Below are 21,977 nucleotides of genomic sequence, written 5' to 3'. Positions count from 1 at the left end.
TAAGTAAAAGTACTAAAAGTGCTTGTAAAAGGTTTGTGTAGAATATTTTATATATGTTAATATAACCAGAAAAATGTACTTAAAATATTAAAAATCCTTTATTCAGAAAATGCCCCGTGTACTTTATTATTATTTGTTGCATGATGGTTTGACTTGTAAAAAATTCTGAAAATAGTGAGCAATGCCTTCACAAGTGATTGAAATGCCTGCTAAATAATTACCCAGTTAATTGTTTCAGCTTCTGAAATTGTTAGGTAGCTTAAATTTATAGCAGTACATCATAGTGAGTAAATTCTTTTTAGCTTTGTGTGCAGAAATCTCAATTTGCTTCACAATTAAAGAAGCAATAACTAAGACTGTCAGATAAATATTTTCCTCAGAGACGTAGCAACAGAAGCAGTGTGTAGTGTGAAAAAAAACACAACTTCCTTGAATTTGCACAAAAAAAACCCCTCAACTCTGAGACTGTAATGTTAGACCCTAATGTTATGTTTTGGGGAAAGAAGAGCAAAAATAATTTTCTTTATTTGAATGTCATTTAAATGGCATGTTCTAACATAAGTTGTACTGAAAAATTTATACAAGCATTTTTACACAAGTTGACCAGGAAAAGAAAATCTCACTGGGTTAAATACATCAAGTTTAAATCTACTCGAGTTAAAGCTCAGATTTGTTCATTTGGTTTGAACTGCTGCATCTCATTTTTTGTACATTAATTACTTTTTATACCAAAGTCAGCCTTTTTATACCAAATACATGAATTATGTATTAGTTTTTTACTGAAAATTATTTCAAAGTGGACCGCAAGCCCTATGATTAGTGCATGACCTGCTCTACCAGTTAAAAAAACAGAGAAGAAAAATGGAATGAAAAACACATTTTATAGTGACACACACACACATACAAATACCCCTGATGTAAACCATAGACTCTAACAGTCCTGTACAAATACTGTAAATCAAGAGCACTTTTTACATGTGCGTTTTACTGCACTGGTCTCTCCCTGTCAGCTCACAGCCCAGGATTCCCCTCAAATATTAGAGAGTTCCCAACTGGAGCTGATAACAAAGCTGTGCAGGATGCCAACAAAGCCCCAGGAGATCCTGAAAGATCCCACTACTAGCTGCCTCTCCCCTGCAGCCAGAATAACCCCCTTTACTGCCAGAATTCCTTGTCTGTTCATCTCAGGCCAGACAATATGTGTTTCAGAGAATCTGAAACTCCATGCAGATGTACCCTCAGGGGCATGTGCTCATCACATAGAGTCTGGGATAAAGGGAAGATCCACTCTTCGAAGGGAGGGTAATTCAAGCATGGAAAATGCAGAGGGGACTTGCCATCCAGAGACTCTGTGTTAAGGGAAATAAGACAGGGTTCAGTTCCCTCAGCACATGGCTTACACACCTCCTGGTTCAGGTGTGTTTTCCCTCCTTTGGGAATGTTTGTAGTGAACATCAGCGCCTCTTTCACCAGGATCTGGGGTCAATTTGCAGCCTAATCACACAAATTTACATAAAAATCTGGTCAATAAAGAGTAAAATGGGGATGTTTCTGCTCTACCCACCTCTTCATGGCTTCTTCTAACATTTCAAATTTCTCTTAACTTCAGTATTAAAGTTTTTAAGGACTCAATTGAAATATTTTTTAATTGAATTCATTTTCTCCTTATGTTCTTTGAAAACAAGTTAATTTCCCGAAAGCAAATACAGAACAACTGATAAACAGTGTTTATCTCTTAACTGTTTGTCTTTAGCATCACTTTAAGACTACAGAGGTTATTATAAATTTATTTCATGTGGTTTGAGTTCATTTGTTGAAATAGTACTATCTGCTGTTATGTGTCTGTCAGATTTTTAATGTGCTACTTTACACACAATTAAAAGAAAAAAAAATCAATTTGGAGATGCTGGGCAATAAATAGTTACATGCTATTTGTGCCTCCGCCACTAGAGGGAGGTGTTGGCTCTGATTGGTCACTGGAGCACAGAGGTGAAGGGAAGCAGGGGAGCAATGATCGATGGCGGCTTCCTCGCAACATCAAGCGGAGCAGTGGAGGTAACAGTGCGCATGCACGAGTGCAAATAATATATCACCACTGCCAGTATTAAAAATATGACTATCCGTCAGTCCGAGCACAGACATCAGGCCAACAGCAATTACTGAAATTGCTCCCACCTGGTGAGCCAGCGTGATGAATAATTAATTTTCCTTGTTCACATTTCAGCTCAAAATTAAGACTTGGGTAATTTGGGAGTTGTTAACTTGTAGGCTAACTGTGTGGGGAACAGCTCCATCTTTAACTTTCCCAGCACACATTAAGAGGCTGTTCTCACCTGGTTGCTTTATTTGTTGTCTGCCTGTTTGAAAACTAAAGCCTTTTTAGCTGTTCTCTAACACTGCGTGTAGAAGTATAAACTTCCTTTGATTTGTGCCCTGTGAATGTGCACCTCGCAGGCTTTACGCGTTTTCCTGTCATTTCTCGGAAGGTGGAGCATCAAAGTGTGTTTCCCTCCTTGAGTGAGGCATCCATGGTGGACTACACCCTTCATAAGTCAAGAGAACTGTGTTTACTCCTGGGATTACATTACCACATCAGGCGCCTGCCAGACAGGCACACTGTACCATCACTCAAGGTAAAGCCTCTCCTGCTGTTGGGTACAGTGGGCTGCTCATGACAGGTTCAGGGACTTTCTGGTGTGCCCCTCTTTTCTGGAGAATGTTGACTCAGATGGGATGAGTAAACAACCAGGGTGAACCCATTATGGGTGCTCCATTCTCATGGAACCCCAGGCCACTGGATTAGGCTAATGCTGGCACATGATGGGGGAGTGCTGCAGTGCGGCCCTCCATGACAGGAGGTGATGGATTAGGGCTTTGTCAGGGCCCATGACAGCCTGGGGAACTCAGTGATGGGGGAAGGAGGGAGGCCGAGGGGCAGCCCAATCCCAGGATCAGCAACATGTTGACAAGGGATTATCCCGATTGGTGTGTTTCATCAGGAGCTGAGGTCTCATGGATGGCCACGGAGAGGTGTAGCAAATGCACCTCTCTAAAGAATGAGGAACGGTGTCCAGAAACCATTCACTGATGGCATGTGAGGGCAAAACAGCTGAAGAGCATCAGTGGTTATTGCTAAAGGAGAAATAATAATTGTGCGTGTTCCTTAAATTAAAGTAATCGTCAGTTCCCATGTCAGCAAATGACCTTTCTTCCTCTTGAGATATTAAAATCAGTAAAGCATGAAATCAGCGATTATTAGGAATGAAAACCTTCACCATTTTGATTTTAGTGGCACAGGAGTGAGAACTGCTGATTTAACGACAGCTGTAAATCCCCACGCATGAGCAGCGATCGAGTTACTGTAAGCGCTGGCGATAGCACCCTTCCCTGGAAACGGCAGTGGCATGATATCTCAGCCACATTTGCCTCCTTCATGGAAATGTGAAAACCAGATTGTTTCCTTTTACGGGTTCCCTTTGAAATCCGGCACACTCGACCCTCCCTCGACTAGGATTTTACTGCATGCTCTGGTTTATTTCTGGAAACCTCCCACACTCCTCAGCTTGTTTAAGACGCCTGCCCGAGTGTGCCTTTTGTTTATTTTGCCAGTTGGGACAAACAGTAAAGTGAGGTGATTAAGCATTTGCATGAGGTCTTGTACGCTCCAAGAGAAACCGCAAGGAACATTTGGAGGAAGGCCTGTCAGTCCGCAGTTGCTGGTGCTGTTGAATAGCGGGGTCTGGAGGAGAATAAATTACCAACATTTGGCACTATCAGCCACTGGCCCTGTCTCCACATCTGGGCTTTGTCTGACATTATTAAATGTGAAAAATGAGTCCTGCTCATGATGTTACGGTAAATGATACAGAATGACATTATTTGCTACAAGAGCTTTCTATCATCTAGACTGGGAACATAAAACGATACTCTGAGGAGGTCAGATATTTGTCATTTAACTCTGCAGCTTGTTGCCGCTAATGCATGTCTCAGAAAGTGGATTTGTGCTGAGGTTACGCAGTGTTTTTCTGAAACACAAATGATTCGTTTTACATATTAGCATGATTAGGAAGGGAGGGAGGCAGAGGGGAGAAAGAGGCGAGAGTGAGACGTGACTGTGAGGGATAGTGACTGACATGTGGCAAGGAGGCACTGATCCGTCTCTTGACGAACTTGTCGCCTCACCACGCTCCATGTGTCAGGGCCTGGCACTGTCCCTGTGTCAAGCGTGGGTGGCCTCCTGACACGCGTTTGAATGTGTATGTCATGTCCGTCTGGGGTGAAACTGCTCCTGAACGCACACCCACGTAATGACAGTGACACAGTGCCATCAGGCTTGCCACAGAGCCCAGACGGAGTCCCTGGCGAGGACAACCTTTATCTCTTCCCTCTGATTTCTCTCAACCTCTCACCCTTCCCGTTGCTTGCTCTTCCTCTCTCTGAGTCTATCACTCATTGGCTGAGTTCATCCACAGTTATTATCTAGCAATTTGGGCCTGAATGATTATATTTAATGTAATTATGACCATGAGGAACAGAGAGAGGGCTTTGGGAGTGGGCCCAGCTCTTGGAACTGGTTCATCTGAAAATGAACCCTGTGCTGTAAATTGTAAGTACCTCTCCGAATGTCAGTGAGCAGTGCCAGCCAGTCCTACACAGGCGTCACTCAGACCCCACTCTGTAATTGCTTGCTAGCTGGAACTGCTGTGTAATTTTTGACGTGGCTCTGTGGCTGTGGCGGCACTGACAGAAAAAGGGACTGGAGATTTACTGCCTAGTCTCAACTTTCTCCCAAGCTTCTGAGCCTTTCTTTCTGCTCTATTGATGAAACTCTTTTTTTTTTTTTTCTCATTTCTGGCTTCAATTATTTTCTGTGATTCTGAAGCGCTAAATTGCCCAGGTTGCTGGAAGAGGTGCTGTCATGGCACGGCATGAATTAAAAGCAACTCTTGTTTTTATCGTAGAGCTGGATCTGGGCCTGGCAGGTAATCAACGCATAAGCTGTTGTTTTTGCTGCAAAATGCAATACTAAGATCCCATTAATTCAGTGGGAAAAATTGAAGCAATGTTTTTCATATTCACTGAGAAAGGCCATGTGTCTTCGCAGAACAGATGTCGGTCCATTTGCTGACGTGCTGCATATTCATTCCAGTGTATTCCTGCAGGTGTGTTTGTAGGCGGCGATCTCCCTGTGATGCACCCACTCATTATAAAGAATTGGAGAAGCGGGGTGGTGGTGGTGGTAAGAGGAGGAGGAGGAGGAGAGAGGCTGAGTCTTTAGCGACAAAAGCCCCCCTTTGCTTGCTCTCTGTGGGTGTGGGCGAGGGGCATTTAAAGGCCATTCAGCCCGTGGCAAGACCCCCTGAAGACACCCCCACATTCTAGGGATGACTACCTGCCCAGGAACACTCTCTGTCCATCTGTCCCCTCCAGAGGTTGCAAGGTTCCAGGAGAGTCCCTCCCCTTGCCTTCTTCGGCACAGTGCTGTGCACAGCCCACAGGCACACACCAGAGGTTGATTACCGACTCAGCTCTGCATCAGGCTGACAGTGCAAGCGGAGCAAAGCGGGGGGTAAAGAGTGGGTGAGCGTCTGTCTGCAGGAGGGTACGGGCTGCTGTTGTATTTGTTGGGAGAATGAGTCGGTGTGTGTGTTTGCGCATGTGGGAGTTACTTGGTGGGTGATTGAGCATTCATTAGTGGTGATGGATGTGTGTGTGCGTGGGTGTTTGTGTGAGTGGCAGGATACAAGTGTAGGAGGTGGAGGGTGGGTGGGGGTGTGTGTGTGTGTGGGGGGGTATGTAGGAGGAATTCAGTGGGCAGTTGAGGGTGTTTTGCTGTGTGGGTGGTAGTAAACTAATATATTCTTAATTAAGTATACAGATTTAAATTTGTGTGGGTTTTGACCTCATACAGTACTGTGGAAAAGAGTCACCCCTCATTTCTTTATATTTTTACTAGGAAAATGGGAGGTAGGTGCAGCAGTTTATTGAGAGTTGTGCAAACATACATGGAAATACAGAATATAAGGCAAAAACAGAGTTTGTACAATTCTAACCAGCTTGAGAGTCAATATTTGGTACAATCGTCTTTATTCTTCAACACAGCCTGAACTTTCTTAGGCAATTTTCTTGTAATTTCTAAAAGTAGTCTTCAGGAATAGTTCTCCAGGCTTCTTGAAGAACATTCAAAGCGCTTCTTTGGATGTTGGTTACTTTTTGGGTTTTTTTCTCTGTCAAGATGATCCCACACTGCTTCAATAAAGTTGAGGTCTGGGCTCTGGGGAGGCCAATCCATGACTCATGGTGTTTGATTGTCTTTTTTTTTCTATCGAGGTATAATTTTTACTGCATTGGTAATGTGTTTGGATTCATTGTCATGCTGAGAAATTAGGCCACTGCCAGCCAGAAACTTGGTTGCATTGCACATTCGATCAAAATCTTATGGTATTTTTTTGCTTTCATAATTTCAGCAATTTTGACAATATCCCCAAGACCACTATCTGAAATGCAGCCCAAACCACGACAGAGCCTCCACCACATTCAGAGTGTTATACCTCTCACCTGACCACCTCCATACAAATTGTCAGCAATTGAACCAAAAAACATCAAATTTGGATTCATCACTCCATCAAACCTGTTTGGCATACCTCAGCCTTTTCTCCCTGTTTTCCTTCCTTCAGAATGGCTTCTTGACAGCCACTCTTCCACTGAGACCAATTCTGTTGAGGCTTCAGTGAACAGTGGATGGATCAAATGAAGGACTAAATGCATCTCTCAGGTCCCGTGTCAGGTCTTTGTTGGATTTTTCTGTATTTATTAAGGACACGACTTTCAGATACTGTTCATCTGCTGTAGGTTTTAGCCCTTATGCTTCTTTTGTCCTCCACTTGTCCAGTTCCTCACTTTTTTTAAGGACACACTGCACACCATGCTGAGATATTCCAGGTTTTCTGCTCATAGGTCTTTGAGAATCACCATGTTGGTGCAAAAATACTATTTTATCCTTGTTAAACTGTGTCATCTTTGCCATTTTTCATAGATTCAACTAAATAAACAACAAACAAAGGGGAACATCGTATGCTTTATGACAGGCTGCTAGTAACAAAGTACCTAAAGATGAAATTTAAAATTGGTGGAAAAAGCAGCCAATGTCCAAAGAAAACCTTTGTTATGGTTCAGAAAGTCTGGGGAACTACTGTTCAAAACCACTTTTAAAAAAGTTGTTTTAAAAAGTGGCTCCTTGAAAGTAAAATCTAAAGAAATGAGGGGTGGCTCAAGACCTTTGCACATCACTTTATTATTAAATTATTAGTTTATTAAATATTTTACACAAGTTTTGTATGAAAAACCAGTGAGACATGATTAACTGTATGTTGTACCAGTGCCAAATTTTCCATCTAATTGGGCTAAATGTCTAGCTCTGGGATATTTTTTGCCCAAGATGAACCTTCATAAAAGTTACATGCCCTCGTTTCGTGCAGCGGGGCAGCAGGTTGTGTAGCATTATTCACATAAGTGCAGCTGTAGGAACAAAACCCATGTGCTCAGCCCATTAGTCCAATTTAGTCAGCTGTCAAACTCCAAATTCACACTCTCATCGGCTCTGGGAGCAGCAGGTTAAAAGAAGAAAGACGCTCAGCATTCCTCTCATCCCTCTTGGTTTTAAACCAAGCCATCTTTGCACAGAAACTTGCTGAATAAACCTTCGTCTGTGTCCACCAGTGAGAAACCGAACCTCACCCCCCCTCTGTTGGTGGAAGGATGACAGTAGATGAGTTAACTAACACTTTCTGGTGAGGAGGCATGCTGCCGGCTACACACGAGGCCTGCAGGCGTGGGAAAGACCTGACTCTGAAAATAAGCAGCGCTTGGCCCTCCTAACCTCTGCAGGCTTTGGCTCAGGCTGGTTGTCTTGTTCCTCCTTACTTGTTTTCTTTCTTGTTCTCTCTGTGAGTGGAAGACTCACAGGAGAGGAGGTCAGCCAGGGAGAGGCCCACAGCTGTGGCTGTGAGGTCCTGGTGTGTTTATTTGGGCAAGCTCAACCATAATAAGCTCCAGCCAGGCTTTGCTCCTGAGGACTGGGGCCACCACCGCTGCGGCGCTTTTCATCCTAACAATGGGGAAAGTGCTCAGACCGAGGAGGGAGCTGCACAGCAGAGTTTACCGTACAACAGCTGCCTCATCTGTGGGGGTGGAAGTGCACTGCAGATGTGGACAGGACGGATGGTTCATGTTCCCACACCTACTCCTGTCATACAGTTGTTCACCCGTGCTCAGCGGTCGGTCAGTGAATGAGTTCCTTTGTTTTGCGTGAGAGAGTTTGCCTGCTGAGTGGAAACACCACAGGGCCAAGATCCAAAATAACTACAGTGTTTAGTATTCACCAGGAGTGTTACTTGAAATAGGTTACACAGGGTGTACAATATGAATGATTAAAGTACTGTGTAGAGTGTTAAAATGCTTAAAATATTATCTGAGTATGATTTTTAAAGACAGCTACATGTGTCATCATAGGTGTTTTCTTTGGACTATAAATCTTAAGGTTGTGAATGTTGTATGAACTGTAGTAGGATTAGCTGATTCACTCGTAGTGAGCAATGCAAAAATAATCTGTATTTTTATTGAGATCCAGCAGACTCTAAACATAGATTAAAGAGCTCTAGGTTAATCAGAGTAAACTGACTGCAGATATTCCTCCTCACTGTTTTAATAGTTGGTAAATAGGCCAGCTTTTTGCCATAAAATGCATGTGGTCACAGCTGGGCCTTTGATTCACTATCCTGCTCCTCTGTCACTAAGGAAATCTACACTGGGAGTCATCAGCCCTTTCATATGTATAATAACAACATCCCCATCCTGCGTTACTCATCACACTGCCATGCACTAACCCCTGCTATTAAAATAATCACTCAGCCCCTTGCAAAGGTGCACAGGTGTGCCCCAGGTTTCACAGGACCGGATGACTGACAGCTGCCCACCCACTGCCCCCTCTAGCTGCCAATCAATCCTTTCTGCCTTGGCCACCTCCCTTCTCCTACAGCTTTGCTCATCTGTTACAGGGCTGTTAAATTGACAGATGATTAGTTGTCTTGCTTACCTCATTTGCCCCACCCACTCCAAAGTTTGCAGTTTACACCATCTCATAGCTTCCCATTACCCCAGATCTTACCTGAACATACTTCCTCCAAATGTGTCAGCATTTCTTCCTCCAGCCTGCCTCGTCAACAACAGCTTCCCTAACCTCTCTTGTGTAGCCCCTTTCCATCAGTTAAAGCCCTGAATGTGTTTTGCTGTTGACTTCCCTCTCAGCTCTGACTGTAGGCAGACCACATGGGGGCCACAGACAGAGACACATGTCAGCAGAGCCGACAAACAAAGCAGGTGTTGTGGCTTGGGTTCGAGGAGGAGCAGCTGTCTGTCAGACTTGCTGCACCCAAATACAGTCGACGCCACATATGGCCTCTTAATCAGGACCAGCACCAGTGACCTCAGACTGACCACAGCTGCACTGACAAAGTTATACTTTTATCCCGATGCCAAATAAAAGAAACAAAAGGTGAGGCTTTTATTTCCTGTAGCACAGTATTACAAGTTGCTTAATCATAAAATTTGTCAAAAGGCTGTTTCTTTATTTACCAAGTTGCAAGTTGACTGTAACAAACAACAGATGCCAACATAAAGTCTCTGCCACATCTGCCAGCTCTTGTCCGCCCCCAGTTTGTGTTACCTGCAGTGTCACGCCTACTGGAAGCCTCTATTCTTAACCATTACCCCCCATCTCTTCTGAAATTAAAATGCAAAAATGCAGACTGCCCTATGAGATTCCTCTACATAATTTGCTGTCCTCCCCCGCCCCTAACCCCAGCTCCCCTAAAACATCACTCTGAGGTTTGACAGCGAGTGGGTGACTTCTGACAGGTCGCATTGATCTCCTGGCTGGGAAAGAAGTTGGCTTGACAATGGAGAACATGTGTCCGTTTTAGGACAAGCCTTAACTTGTCTGACCCCCTCATTTGGGATGCGCCCACAGAAAAGCAATTCCTCAGTTAAAAGAAAGCAATTTCATCTGCTCAGACAGGAATTTGGTCTCTGTTAAGTTTTTTTTTTTTTTTTTTTTTTTGACTTGTTTAAAGTAAAAAAAGACGGTTGTGTTTTGTTTTTATCTAAATAGTGAATAGAAACATTCGCCTTTGATTTGGCAGTGTTCAGTTTTGTGCCCTTTGTGTTTGGTGGGTTGGATTCAGGGCTTTTTTGGGGTTCTTTTAAAGCAGCAGCAGGGCAAAATGTGTTATTGTCTGTGTGTGATTAGGTAGTTCTGTTTCATTGCTGTTTCTACCATGTGAGCATTAAATAAGAGCCAGCCCACTTCTGAAATGTCTTTGATAAATGATATGAATAGCTAAATTCTTTTATGCAGCTTTGAAATGGCTCATTCTGGCCGCATTAATAACAGAGATCATAATGGGGGACATAGCGAGGCAGGAAGATGGTTTAGTTTACAATTGGCTGTGCATGCAATGAGGATTGTGGCTGTCTTACATGTTACATTGATTGTAAAGAAACCACACAGTGCTGTGTAGGCCCAAACACAACTGTATTCAACATAGAGTGGGTTCAGCTCATCTGTCTCAGGGCTGCACATGCAGAGAAACATAGAAATTTGATTTGCCTAGATAAAACTGAGCTAGTGGATCTTTAGCAGGTAAATGTGTGCAGTATTTGAATTATTTTTGTTTGTTTTTTTATATCTATTCTATTGGGAGATCCCAAGGCATATTCTGTCCAGATAGGAGGCATCAGATCAGACACTTGAACCACCTCTGCTGATCACTGTTCATATTCCAAACTTTAGTGCTCACACTGGATTTATTGTTCAGGTCTGATTAAAAAAATAATTTTAAACATTTAATTTAATTTCAACATAAACTGGTCCTGGGTTTAGAATATTAACAAAGAAGTCTCAAACAGCACATATGGAAGTAAACGTGGAGACCACTGAAATCAGCAGTTGCAGTTTCATTCATATGTTGTTGTGCACGGACTGAGGGCCAAATTTTTTTTAATGGGTCTTTGTGGCACACTGGCTGTTGCATCTCTGTGTGCGTGCGCCGGGTTAAGCCAATAGTGATGGAACTATGGCGTAGATTAATTCAATAAAACAGACTTCACTGAAAATTTAAGGAAGACTGGTCACAGAGTGAGTCCAGCCAGCACAGACCTGTAACAAATATTCAAGTGGAGGAATGTTAACGTTGCATAAACTCTAATCTGACGGTTCCGAATGAAGCTGGATTGCAGCAAACTGGACCCTTCTCTGGTTTAGGACCACATACTGAACGGAAGTGTCCTAAATCCATTGTGATTTTTGCTTTTGATACTGTTGTTAAAAAAATTTTTAAATTCAATCACACAAGCAATGAAATCAGATTTCAACCTGTTCTCCCTGCACAGCCTTAGGTTAATTATTGATTCTAAATTGACCATAGGTGTGAATGTGAGTTGTCTGTCTCTCTGTGTTAGCCTCACAACAGATTGGCAGCCTCTCCTGGGTGTACCCTGCCTCTTGCCCTATGATAGTTGGGATAGGCTTCAAATTAAATTTGTTTTCTTGTAACCTTTCTGTTCTTGGTTCCTGTATTTCAAACCTGCATGGGACACAGAAGATCAAAAACCTCTGTGTATTCAGGTTGAGCAGTTGGGCAGAAGCACTGAGTTATCTAGTTTCTGAAAGGAAAATTTCTCCACTGATTCTTTGCTGCTCGTGACATCAGGTTAAATGGGTCCGATCTACTCATCAGCACTGACGTTGGTGAAGTTTTTGCCAAAATAGTCACTCTCTGCTACACGAAGAAAGGTGATAAAGTCATGCATGACATTTACTGCCAGACTGTTTGTGCCTAGAAAACTCAGTTAATAGTGTGAATTTGTCACCTATTCAGAACAACAGCTTTATTATTCAGATCGTGCTTTCTCAGATCTAGCATTTATGTGAATTATGATTGACATCACATGTACTGTGTGCACATGTTGTGATATCTAATGAGCTAATTTTATTTTATTATTTTTTTTTAATTAGGCCAGATGCTAATTAAAAAACAAAAAACAAAAAGAGCATTTCTAATGTTAACCCTTTTAGAAAGGAAACTGGAAGTTTGTGGCCAGGAAGTCATCAGTGAGCGTTATTGAAAGACTTAAAAACTGATATATTTTTTTTAAGAAGCCGCATTACTTCAGACTGAACATCTGCTCTTTCTTTCTTTGTTGAGTGGATTGTTAAGTTAATGGGAATCGAAAGCTTGCTGCAGGCGTTGGTTGATTCGAGTGTGGAGACAAAAGTTGGTTCTGGAAAAACTGGAAAGTGTGCTGAAGGAAAGTCTCAGTTGCCAACCCTCTCAGGGTTAGAGAGACAGAGATGGCAAGGACACAAATAGCCAGATGAGGGCGGCCTGTTCAGTCTGTAGGCTATGTTTTAATTACTAATGCATCAAATTTTCATTAAGGTAAAAACAGTTAGCAGGTGATACTTTCATTATCTACTAATTGCATTTTAGTGCAATAATTCCCCTATAAATGTAATAAACATAACTGGCATTCATTTTAGGATTTTGTTTCTCCTTTTGTCATAAGAATAGGTATATTGGATTTTTATTGCCTTTCTGCCCAGCAGATGTGCAATATTACCTGAAAATGTTCATGGCTCTGCAGATCTTTTCTTGACTTACTTTCCCCTTAACTGCCATTTCTTATTTCAGGCAGTAGAAATTGCAAGCAAGAAATGCTGTAATATCTTTATATATATATATATATATATATATATATATATATATATATATATATATATATATATATATACTTTTATAGTCTTTCCCTCTATGCAGGCATCACTGAGTTTCTTCTTCAGATTCTCAGTTGCCTGGAGGAACCCATGGTTTTTGAGTGTTCCTCTTCATGGTTTGAAGAGACAGAGAATTAATCATCACTGATGATAATGTAAGTAAGTAACAAAACCATTAGGGCACAATGAGCCAATAAGAAACGACAGCTTTGCAACTGCACAAACTTTTGCTCATGTTAAAGTTAATTTTTAAACTTGTCTCACTCATGAACTACAATGTTCTATTTCTGTTTTTAAGCATTTTCTTTTTTCTGACGCGTGCTGACTGCAGAAGTTGCTTTTACTTCTTTTCACTTCAAAATTCTGCAAATTATGTGAAATCTGTGACAAAGGGTCCACAAACATTTGCGTAAACCGCATATGTATTCATGCCTGCATATGCTCTGCGTTTACCTCTTTGTCAGCATGTAAATCTGTCAATAGTTCACAGCATAAATTCTTTTAAATCTGTCGCAGATGTTCTTGTTCTGTTTGCAGCTGCAGTTATTTTGTAATTCCCATGTCAGTAATGGGTCTTAACTTTAATCACACTGAAGATCTGATAATTAAGTCTTTGATTGTGTTGTTAGCAGTTTCGTTTTGTTTTCACCTTGTGTGACCGATCCAAGTATCCATTTGAACACAGCTCTAGTCATGTCTATATTCAAGGAAACAATATTCTAGTCATATCATATTTTAAGATGACACTCGTCTTTGCGTCACTCACACATGACAGTTGGAAGTGTGGTGTGTGTTTGTGTGAAAATGACAGCCAATTCTTTCGTGAGAGGTAGGAGGGTGGCGAGAGTCCTTTTCATCCTTGTGTGAAAAGAAATTGTGTTCTGCTGAATGCAGCAGATCTCAGTTGATAGGCCAAGCAGCAGGTTTTTGAGGGTGCCAATCTGTGTAGAAGCACAGCCTAAGTATAGAAATTATATATGTTTCCACATTGTTACTGTTTGCCTTTTTCTACTGCTACTCTAAGGATTTTGAGCCCACTCACTAAAGGGGGAAATGACGAGTTATTTGTGTGTATCCGATGTGTATCTTCTGGTAAAAAAGAAATTTTTAGATTTAATTTGATGGAACAAGCTACATGAATTCATCTTTATTTTTTGTTGAATCTCACATCTTGACTGGGTTCTTCAAATCCCTGTTTTCTACCTCCACTACATGTGTGACCTGAGATAACAACAACACATAAATAACCAGTCATTGTCTGATGCTCAGTCCTGTTCAGAGCCTGGGGTCACAGTCAAAAAAATCAATACCATGTCTTTTTTGTCTCAGTGAGCCAGCCACTATCTCCACCAGCAGAAGTTTTTAATTAGTGGACGACTCTGGATCACCTGGAGATGCTGATTTCCAGGCTGCTCTTTAGAATGTTTTATCATTTATTATAAATGTTTTATTACCTAGATGGGAATTAGTAAATCAGTTGGTTTGTTCTGTGTTTTTTTTTTTTTTTGATACTCAAAAGATACAGTCTGTTGTTCAACCAATGTTCAGCAGGGTAGTCTGGTATTTCAACCTCACCTGTGAGATATCAGTTTGGCATTTGTGATTCTCATCTATCCATTTTCTTCCACTTATTTTTTTCAGGGGCGTGGGGGAGTTGAATCCAGGACCTTCTCAGTGTGAGGCAACAGTGCTAACCAGTGTGCTGCCCTGACATTCTCATATTTACCCCAAATCAGTTTTTATCTTGAAAAGTCATCTTTGTTCAAATGGATAGTATAGCGTGGCGCTTTTTCCTGTGATCACTCTATGGGGACAAATAGTGAGCATCAGTCATTCAGGGGTGACACGCTGGAACCCTAGCTCCTCTCAAATATGGATCAGTACAAAGTAAAGTTAACCTCTGTACCAGGTCAAACCTGAGACGTGGCTCTCTCGGTGGCGGTCTCTGCAAAAGCATTCCCACCTGTTACTGGAGCCGGGGTGTGTGAAATATCAGTGCGAGAGGCCTGGAGGCTAGGCAGCAGCTCAGAGAGTCAAAGAGTGGGCCAGATGTAGATCTAATATCACCTAAGAGCCTGCTGTTTGGGAAGGCTTGTCTAATATGATACACATGTGCTACATCCTGTCTGAACCACTGCCTGGAGGGAGGTAAGTGTGTGTGTTCAGTCATGTTGTTAGCCATGCTGTTGTGAGATAAGCATAGTTGTCATATAAAGACACAACTGCGTATAGCTTTTTTCTGTAATTTTTGGATGCAGATAAAGAATAAGGTGGAATATAGTGTTTTAATGTCTGCAAGTGGCAGCCAACCTGTCAGCAAACTCTTTGTGTTCAAGTTGGGTGTGTTGGCATGCTTGAGTGGAGTCTCGCCATTAACATACACTTTATCTGTAATTAACTCTCTAGTGGTTACTGATTGACCCTGTAACACCTGGGCAGATATGCCAGAGAGCTCCCTCCCTCGATGAGCTTTTACCAGCCTCATCGAGGGAGAACAGCTCTTTTGATTTAAATCCACCTTCAGTTTTCAACTTAACCGATGGGTAAAAAAAAGACTTTATAATGCAACACCGCCTGACACCAGACAGCTGAGATTATTCCGGAAGTAGAGCGGTGTTGATAGCACATTAGTGCATCCTTAGAGTCTTACTCGATAATCCCAGTCTGATTACCTGGGATTCCATCCACATCCCTCCCCAGCAACCAAAATAGCCATGCTTTGAAGGATTAAAATTAATTACCAATTTACAGAGTCCAAAAGTTTATCTTTAACTCCTCCTTAAGCTCCACGCTGATATCTGGTGCCAATTTAGGGCAATCATCAACCAATTTTCAACTTAATTGGGAAATGGCACCTGGCCAATTAGGAAAATAAGGTGCAAAAGAGAGGAACAGCTTGAATGATAAATCCTGAAATAAAATCCACTTAATAAGGAACTTTCACATTCAATGCTCTTAATTACTGAGTTCTTTTTTTTTTTCTGAAGTTTTCTAGTCTTGTGCCGTCTATACTTAAATTATTAAAAGGATCATGATTCTTTGCTTAGTTACTGAACTGCGCCTGGAAGACTAATCATCGGAGGATCAGCAAGGGCTTTTGGGAGCCACATGCCTAGTTTGTTCAAAACACTGGTCTCCTGAGGAGAGGTTAAGGAGAGGAGTCAGCGCCTCCCTGGGAGCTTGCTGCCACCATGTCATCCATTCTGGGGAGTAATCGAGTTATCATATCAACAAATCTCCCGTCAGGGGCCCTACAGCTGACACTTTTAGAAAGACACCCACAGGGGAACAACAAATTTTGAGCAGCAGGGCGTTGCTAAGAGAAGAGCTGAGGCACCTGTAAAGGTCTCCTCTCCTGCCCACGGAGAGGGCACTCCCGCTGGGCATCACACTGCTCTCTGGCCCCTGGTCAGCCACGGAGCACAAGAGCAGGGAAGCGGGAGCCATAGTTAATGCTCTTCACAATAGGCTGAAGACACAATGGAAGTAGTATATCACCAAGACTGTCAATAAATTTAAAAGCAACCCACAAACAATTAGCTAAAAGGGCAGCAAGGTTTCAGGGCCATAGGCCTCCGTTCTTCAGGCCAGCGGAGACAAACTGTCCACCCACGTTCAAATGGCAGCTGGTAATTCTGCCCAGAGAATATGTTCACAGACTCCTGTGGATTACAGCCTGACCTTTAAGTGTGTCCCCCAAAAATAAACCACATGCTGGGCCGTTCCTCCAGTCTCTAGATGGTTTATGACTCCTTGAATGTGGGAAATGTCGCCCAATAGTTTGTCTTTATGGCCATATAAAATTACGTAGTTTGTTCGTTCCACGGTTTACATTATTGGTAGAATAGACTGGCCAGCTGTTTACCTTGATGTTTTATAATGTCGATGCCAAATGTTTACTTTCTGTGATATCCAAAGCTAGTATAGCTGTTTGTGCTGATAATCTCTAACTTTTACATATTCTTTTCTTTAGAAACTCCTCAATTTTAAGCTCTTACTTTCTGAGTCTAAAATGAGTCCTCAGTAAACCCTGGATAGCATAAAGTCTTCTTGATTTGATTTTTGTGAGATCATTTAAAAAGGCTTTGTTTGGATTGTCTGCGCAGCCCTAGATTCATCCAACATGAAAAACAAATGTCATCTTTGATTTGGAAGAGTGGGTATATAGTCCATCTGTTCACAATACCCTAACAAGAACAAAACACCCTTCGGGGCAATCAGAGCTTCCATGACCAGAAAACTTGTGAGCCTCTAAACTTATTTCTGAAGTGTCCTGGTTTGATGGAATCACTTAAATAGGTTGGCAAGCAATAAACAGTTTGCGACTAGATGGCAGAGCAAGCTATTCTTGTTCTTCAGGCATCAGTTTAGAAACCGCATTTCTAAGATGTGAGCTAACCCAGGTTTTGTTTATTAGCAGAAGGTTTCAGGGGAAACGTGCAAAGCAAAAGGAAAAATAACTTAATGGCATCTGATTTGTGAAATAAATGTATAAAAAAAAGTTTTTTGAAAAGCTGGCAGCTGGAGTCAGGCGATTTGAGTCAAGCAGTTATGGTGTGAAAGCATGAACATATTGTGCCTTTAGAGTTTAAGGAAAACTCAGGCCAGATTTAAGTGCAGCCTCTTAGCATTCTCTTCATTCGCTGCATCTATAAATCATTTGTCTGACCACTGTTGCTCCCCGCAACTGACCAGCTCGACCCATTGGCCAGGAGCCAAGCCTGTGTCCGGACAAGGCCCTGACCCGTGAACCTTGGCTGGAGCCCCTGGGCCAATGGGGTGAGGCCGTCAGAGCTACGACCCCAGCAGCCAGGGCTACCTGCTGCTGTGGTATAATACAATTGGACACAGCCATCAGAATGATGGAGCACACTGAATTCTCCACGCTGACCACTCCAATGACTGCTGACCATAGCAGGCAATGGTTTCAGCCCCTCTAAAATGTAAGAAAATAGCCCTTTTGATGTTATGGCACAGATGCCCTTTTTGTGTGCGTATTTTCTTTTTCTTTTCTTTTTTTGTCTCTCGTCCATAATATACTTTAAAGTTTCCTGGTTGCTGCAATTTGGGGTCTTTTCAGGATGGCAGGGTAAAGAGCATACCATTTGTCAAAGCTTCTTAATTGAAAAACCCTTGAAGCTCAGTATGTTTTAGCATTTGATGTTTAATTTAGTATGCTAAAGCTGCACTTTGATACACAAATCATTTATTACTTTTGTACATCTGTAAATTTTCAGTTTGTCACAGGTCCTACTGATTCATATTATGTCTTATATCAGGTAGCCCCAAACGTTACTGCTGACATTTCCTCCCTATCTCCACTTCTGTTTTGTTAATGGCACAACGTTCATGCTGGCAGTATAATTACTGACATTAGAGCAAGCCAAGAAAGACTCTGCAGGATGCTAACCCCATGAAGCCAGAACTGCTGTTTGGCATTCAAGAGTAAAAAGTGTGCCCGTGTTTCCCTGCCTTGGTCTATGTAAACTGAAGGCATGCTAGTGCATTCATACAGGTGGCCCCCCACCCCCTCCCAACAAACACACCTGAGGGACCCCCTCCAAGTCAAAACAATTAGCATCCTCTGTGCCCTGTGGAGTTAAACTCTCAGTGCAAACAAATGCATCCGACTGACAGGCAGCTTAGGCAAATGACTTGTTTGGGGAGCGGGCTGCGTCTCTTTAGGCTTACAGAAAGGCTGAGTGAGTTTCAGCTGGGAGCGATTGCATTACAGAACAGCGTGAGAAAGAGAAGCACCTGTATATATCTCACCTGAAATCAAAGAGGTTATCTTGTTGAGAATGGGCTTTAGAATTTCCAGCACAACAGGTTTATACGCCCCAGTTGGGATGTTAAGAGATTCATAGGGAGAGATACAATACAGTGAAAATTTAGTACAATTGAATGGAAGTGTCGCCAGTTTCATGATGTTGAAATGTGCTGTAATTGAATGAGTGTTTTTTTTTATGTTTGATAAAGGGATGTAACAGTAATAACTGCTATAAAAAATAATAAGCAGCTATCATCATATACATATGTAAAGGTAATCGTGTGTAATGTCTTCCATGTGTACTTTCCGAAAGATCTTACAGACAGCACGATTGTTATACACTTCATATCACTTGCATAACATGTTAGTTCAGAGCAGTTTTAATGTTGGTACTCTCAAAGGCTTTTTTTAAAGCAATGCATTATTTATGTACTCCTGTTGTAAGTTATTCATTACACTACTTGGTATACTACACTTTGCTACATCTCCTGGGAGCGTCATGTAATTGCCCTTAAAGAATATAAGGTTAAACCTTTCATATGCCCACATATCAACACAAATCTTTATCCGAAAAAGGAGGACATACACAAGGTCTCAGTATTCAAGTATAACCACAAAGCTGATGGGAAAGTTGATGAAAGCCAGTCGAAAAGACAGAAAAATGTTGTGGTGACAGTTCTACAGTTCTACTGTAGGAAATGATGACATTAACTCTGTGAGGCTACAAGTTTGTACATCTCTTTTTTAGTGTTACTGTTGACAAGGTTTGGCCCCTTTGTATGTAGTTGGCAGACAGTCAGCTTGAGCATAACTCTGTGTCTGGGGTCTCTTGCTGCTGGCTTGGGTTTTCCCTTTAACTGTCCTTGGAGTGATCTGATGTTGTGTTCACAGCAGTGGACAGTTGATTCTGGCTTGGACACAGTTTGTACTTGGCTGTCAGTGAGTCCTTTGCTTTAATTCAGTAAATTTATATTGATGTAACCACATGCGCACAAAAAGACACTTTTGATTTTTTTTTTCTATATTTGGCCAGTATGCAGTTAATTGAGGAAGTTGTGTAAGCCAAGCAGATATTTCTTTGCGTAGTAACTGTAATCGGATAACTGAAGTTAGGAACAGTACTGCATTACAAAAAAATGTAATGTTGTGCTCTGGTAACACTGGGTGTAACCAACTGTAATGCTGAGTCTAAAGCCTTCATTTGTAACATTAGCCATGAGTGAGAGAGTTGCTTGTTAGTGTATCCTCTTCAGTTGGTATGCACTGGCCTCAATGACTGTATATAAAAGCTGAGTCTGAAAAGTGAAGCCAACATGGAAAAAAACAATCTAGTTGTATATACGTCTATGGGAAAGCAGGCTGCCATCAATTGCCTTGCTTTGGGGCCTCAGTAAACACTTTGGTGTTTGAATTCATGGGTTCTTTTACTAATTACTAATACAACGTTTTGCAAAAAAAAAAAAAAAAGGATAAACGGATATGCTTTACTGTGTTTACTGTGAGTGTGCAGCATTCCTTGGTTTCTTAGTCAGCGCAACCCCACACTCCCATCCAACCTCAAAACACCATATAGACCAAGGTGGGACTTAAATAAGCAATCGGTGTGCTTGTTTTGGCAAGTGCATACACCCAATTGGATACAATACAGAGAGGATTAGCATGGCCACTGTGCAAGAGTGACATGCAAATTTGTACATTTAGGGGTAGTTGTGGCTCAGGAAGGTCACCCACCAATCAAAAGGTGGGTGATTTGATCCTGAGCTCCTCTAGTCTGAATGTCAGAGTATTCTTGGGCAAGTTGCTCCTGATTCATCCATCAGTGTGTGAGTGTGTGAATGTTAGGTTAAAAGTGCTTAGTTATGAAAGAAGACTTATTGAGGCTTGTAGTAATAAAGCTTTGAGTGCACACATAGGAGTAGAAAAGCGCTATACAAGTGCCAGTCCATGTCACGGTGGCTATGTACATGTTATATATGTACATGTTATATATATAGTATGTGATTGGTCCTCAGAGAAAGACTTATGAAGTATATTTTATTTTATTTTGGTACTTTCAAGTAGTAAACCTTGATTGCTCAGTATGAAAGCAATGTGGTGAAAACCAGCAACTATCAGCACTGAAGAGAAGTTTCCTGCCATTCCAGAAATGTTTAACCCTAATGCACATGAGAACATGCACAATAGTAATAATTTTTGCGGCATTAGATATCCAAATTCACCTTCAGTGAGACATGAATGTGCTTTTTAATGTTTTTTTAATATATATATCTTTGTATAAATGTGTTAATTTTATTTTTTATTATTAAGTTATGTTACATTTTTTGTTGGCTGCTTTTTATAAATGAATTAAGTAAATTAACAAATGAATGAAATTCATCAGGCAGACAAAAAATGTGGAATCCAATAAAGCCCAGAGTTTGACCTCACTATGAAATTAGCCATTGTGTACGTTTGAAAAAGCCCAGAATTGTCTTTGAAGCATTTTCTATATGGGCCAGTAGATCCCATTACTCATCTCTGGAAAAGTTTAGTTTGGGGTCCCATCATTTGAAAGGGGCCTTAGACTTGGTACAATGTCTTCTGTGTCTTTTGCGATGGACCAGGGTCTCAAAGTTGCACAGAGAGAGGAAGCAAGAAGGAGGTGGGCGTGGTATTATGTCCTAATAGGCCAATCTGGACGGACAAACCGATAGCAGCATCTGCTTGCTTTGTCAATGGAGGAGAATTTAATGGAAGAACTGAGCGCCAAACGTTGAGCGGGACCAGATGAGGACAGAGATGGATGGTTGAGAGGTCACAGGCTTCTTGTGGCCAATGGGTCCAGCTTCTTATCTCTGACACCCACTGGCCAATCAATTGGTTGTGGGGCATTAGTCATGAAGTAAATCCAAGTCACAGTTTTCTTATCCATCCCTGGTTTGCTGGCAAAGCATTGTCAGGCTTTCATGTATGTGCCACTGTATGGAGATGGATGAACGTACAGACCCACATCAGATAAGTTCATAAAGGTCATCTTGATCTAGAACTCAGCTATTTTACACATATCGAGGAGTGTTTTGGTTAAAACTCAGTTTTTAAAAAATTCTGTATTGATTTTTAGTATTTGGGTTTTTAGCACTTTTCAAATACACTATTGACAAGGAGCATACTGTAGCTTTGTGCTCTGGTTGATTGAAATTTGGAAGGTTCAGCTTTCATAAACCACACTGGTTGAATTACTGTTAATCAAAGGCATTTCAAGATCTGCATAGGAGAAAAGATGTCTTTTCAGCATTATTCACAAGTCCCTTTCAAACTAATTTCATTCTGGCAGGATTGAAAAAGAAGCAGCATTTACACAGCTACATACGATAACAAACAAACCAATCCAAAAAA

At 41.6% G+C, this 21,977-nt stretch overlaps 1 non-coding gene across 1 annotated transcript; it reads left to right on the top strand.

Annotated features, from left to right (window-relative positions):
* Positions 1-20,207: 20,207 nt before the first annotated feature.
* LOC115779666 (U6 spliceosomal RNA) lies at positions 20,208-20,313 on the top strand. Its single transcript, XR_004019917.1, has one exon. It is a non-coding gene; the product is annotated as a U6 spliceosomal RNA (small nuclear RNA).
* The last annotated feature ends 1,664 nt before the right edge of the window (positions 20,314-21,977 follow it).

This window comes from Archocentrus centrarchus, chromosome 4, assembly GCF_007364275.1.
Source record: "Archocentrus centrarchus isolate MPI-CPG fArcCen1 chromosome 4, fArcCen1, whole genome shotgun sequence".
In the NCBI taxonomy this organism is placed as follows: domain Eukaryota; kingdom Metazoa; phylum Chordata; class Actinopteri; order Cichliformes; family Cichlidae; genus Archocentrus; species Archocentrus centrarchus.
This window is presented reverse-complemented; position numbering and strand designations above follow the sequence as displayed.